This window comes from Phodopus roborovskii, unplaced genomic scaffold (genome assembly GCF_943737965.1).
Source record: "Phodopus roborovskii unplaced genomic scaffold, PHOROB, whole genome shotgun sequence".
Classification (NCBI taxonomy): domain Eukaryota; kingdom Metazoa; phylum Chordata; class Mammalia; order Rodentia; family Cricetidae; genus Phodopus; species Phodopus roborovskii.
Genome location: NW_026125391.1, coordinates 11,844,701 through 11,848,721, shown reverse-complemented (window position 1 = coordinate 11,848,721; position 4,021 = coordinate 11,844,701).

The window sequence follows — 4,021 nt, the reverse complement described above, 5'->3', positions numbered from 1 at the left end:
AAGAAAACTCATCATCACCCTCCAAAATAGAAGCTAGATATTAAGAAAAACAAAATCATGAAATTTACAGGTAAGTGGATGGAGCTATAAGAAAACCATCCTGAATGAGATAATAAAAAACAAAAGTAAGTAAAATATTATATGTTTTATCTTATATTTGGATTCAGCTTTTAAGCTTTCAAAGATATATACTGCAGTTCAAATAATTACAGAGGATAGGTAGCTAGTTAGGAGAGCGGATAGGATCACCTAGTAAAAGGGAAATAAAATACAGTGTTATGAAGAGACAAAGGGAAAAGTAGAATAATAGGATTAAATAGAGAGGGGAATGGAAAGGACTATAAAAGAATGAATATGGGGAGGGATGACTCACATTAGGGAGCTACTGTAGAAGCTCCCTAAAATATATACATATATTAAAGGAGTATAAATTGGCTCAACAAATAATAGGAAACACAATGCCACAACTAGACATCTTATGCCACCAAGGAAAAACCTCCAATGCCAGGAATGGAATACACCTTGTGGATTTGTTGACCAAAGGAGCTCCATAGGAACCCCCAAATATCACAGGCTGTTTCCAAGATTATTAAGTCTCTTTTTCCAAAAAGAACACTTACCTATGTCTTCAAAGACAAATCAAGCTGCACACCTACTGACTAGCATTCATGGTGTTGGAAGGCATTCCACATGTTTCCAGGGAGAAATATAATCATCAATGTCACCCAGCTAAAAACTCTGTGACTTACAAGATTGACCTACCTCTAAGATATATTGGTATTATAGTAGCACAAATGTTATGAGAGTAACTAACCAATTTTTATGGGTGTAACCTATAACTGACACTGCTAAAGTGGTTAAAAAATTGAGACTAGTGGGTCAGTGTTAGCACATGCCTTTAATCCTAGCACTTTGGAGGCAGATGCAGGTGTATCTCTTTGAGCTTGAAGCCAGACAGGTCTACAGAGAGAAGAGAGTTCCAGGACAGCCAGGGTGGTTACACAGAGAGGCCCTGTCTCAAAAAAAGGAACACACATACACACACACACACACACACACACACACACACACAGAGGGAGGAATAGAGAAGAGAAGGAGGAAAGGGAGGGAGGGAGGAAGGGAGGCAGGCAGGAAGGGAGGCAGGCAGGAAGGAAGGAAGGAAGGAAGGAAGGAAGGAAGGAAGGAAGGAAGGAAGGAAGAGAATGTTAGATAGGTCATGAGCTTGAGGAAAAACCTACTATTAAAATTGTACTAAAGGAACAGAGCAGTAAAATACTCCTAATGACATACTGATCTACCCACAGATCAATGCCTCAGTCAACACACATCAGAGAAGCTTCCTTTTGAAGTAGATGGGAATTAACACAGAGGCAATCTGCAGAAAGTAGGAAATATCGGAGCACTCACACATAAATGGGATGCCTTTATCAAACCTCAGGAATCTATGTGGAAGAAGTAGTTTAAAAAAAATGAACATGGGTCTCAGTTATAAGGCCTGGGCAGTCTAAGAGACCTCTGACAGTGGAACCAGGATGTATCCCTGGTGCACAAAAAGACTTTGGGAGCACATTCCCCATGGGGGGATACTCCCTTAACCTAGCAGGAGGGAGGGCCTAGTCCACACTCCAAATAACATAACAGATTTAGATGACCCCTTCAGGAAGGCATCACCCTACATGTGGAGTGTGGGGGGGTGGGAGGGGGTATAGGAGGGTAAAAGAGAGGGAGGGATGGAGAGGGAACTAGGATCGATATGTAAAATAAAAATAAATAAACAAAACAAAGAAACCACCTTCCAAAGAGCCAGAGTAATGGATGACGCCAAGGAAACAGTGTCTCCAGATATAACAGGACTGATGCACATATGAACTCACAGGGACTATTACAACATGAACACAAGACTGCGCAGATTCAAGCCATGCGAGTTCCAGAACTGAGAGGGGTAAGCAGGCATGAAGTCCCACTCTAACCAAAACTCTGTCTATAAATGATATCTGCTGACAAAGAGAAAATCTGTTTTCTCCAAAAGAGTCTCACTGGCTATATTGGCTACGCGCTAGGGCAGTCAACACACAAAAAACCCAGTGGTAATTTTGTGGGCTTTTTGCTTCATTTTGCTTTGAGCATTTTTTTTTAAACCTTATTGGTCATTTGTTTGTTTTGTTTTTCAGTTTTTGTGTTGAGGGATGTTTCTTGTTTGTGTTTAATGGTTGTGTTTGTTTGCTTTAAGAGAGCAAGAAAAGGAACATAAGTTTGGGTAGGTAGGGAGGTGCAGAGGATCTGGAAGGAATTGGAACGGGGGGGGGGAGGGTGTTGGGGGGGAACATGACCAAAGTATATTGTATAAGGTTTTTTGTTTTCATTACAAAATTTCACTCTTTCAAAATTAAGCCAAAACGGCAACTAGAGTGTCAGCAATTAAGTCTACGTTTCACAGAGCAGGGCTGAGAAGAGAAGACCTGGGAGCCTTGGAAATAATTCTCTTTAGATGAATAGTTCAGTGTTTCCTCTTACAGTAAAGGTCATGTGGGTGCACAAAACCATAAGGAACCAGAGGACTATAGTCCCTTAGTGGCACATTTGTGGGCTCTGCTATGGTCTGTCTCTATGTGTTCAGGACCCAACTGTGTACTCCTTTCCCACCTATGAAGCGTACCACTTCTTCTCCAGGGGATGTGGTCCAGCACCTTCCCCAGCCACTGCACCTCACCATGAGTCCAGGTGCTCTGGGCCGTGGGCAGTTCTCTTCCTCAAATCCAGGCACTGTTCTTCACAGCCTGCTAGCTTTTCATCTAGGGGGATCTGCCTTCAAAACACTTGATACCTTTAGGCAGAAAACACAACCACAGCAAGCAGCCCGTACCAGAATAAGAAGCATAGCCAAAAGACCACACTCAGTGGCCAGCAACTATAAACCCCAGCTGGACAGAGCTGGAAAGACACACAGCTTTGGATGTAAATTCCTTGAATGATTCCCTCTCACGCCTACTACTCCTCTATCTGAGAAAGACCTGTCTCCTGGGATGTTCCCCATGTTCTCTATAACTAGGTCCTGGAAAGTACCACAAGGAAAAGGGTAGGAGGCCTTTGCAGCCCACGTCCAACTGGGGTCCAAGGAGTGTTGCCAATATCTTTCCTCAAATATTCATAGGCTTGTGACATACTTGCTTCCCATTAATTCCATAAACAAATCAATAAGAACTCATCTACATTCTCAGCCTGACAATTCTCATCTTAAAAAAAAATGAACAAGAGATTATAGTTATTATTTTTAAATTATGTGTTTGTGAATGCCAGTATGTACGCATATGCATATAAGTATGAGTGCCTGTGGAGGCCAGAGAAGAGTATTGTGTTCCCAGGAACTGGACTTCCTCAGGGGTTGGAAACTACACATTGCCATCACCAGCGAGGGAACACCTCTCCGCCTCTGTCCCTGTCACTTGATACCATTGAAGCTCTCAGAAAAGAGGTTTTCCCCAGGCCTTTGATATTTCAAAGGCCAAGAGTCATATTTGTAGAATAGACTGCGCTCACAAAGCAAGTAGCTCTATAAGAAAATGGGTGTTTCTGCCTCTGCTAAAGGCTGGCCTCCTACAGTCTACCCACAACAGCTCTGTGGGAACTTTATTGAACAAGGTAAAGTAACCAGTACTTACCAACATGCTGAAGATTCTCATTATTTCCACTATGTGGTTTTTCTTCCACAGAGTGCAAACAACAAAGTTTCCTGTCCCATAATAAGAGTCAGTAACTGTCCAGATAGCAATAGTTAAATCCTCATTCTAAAAACACCCATGACCAGTGAGCCAGCCATCTGTTTTTAGCTCTCTTTCTGCCCCCAAGCTCTGGTACAGAGCCTTGTATTTATTAGAATTCTGTTTGGTTGTGTGTCAATTAAGCGCCTAATATAACACTCTTAAACAAGAAAAAAGAAGGTTTGTTTTTCTATCACATAAAAAATCTACTCGGGAGGCAAATATACACAGGACTGAAACAGGGAAGAGCACATGTACAGCCT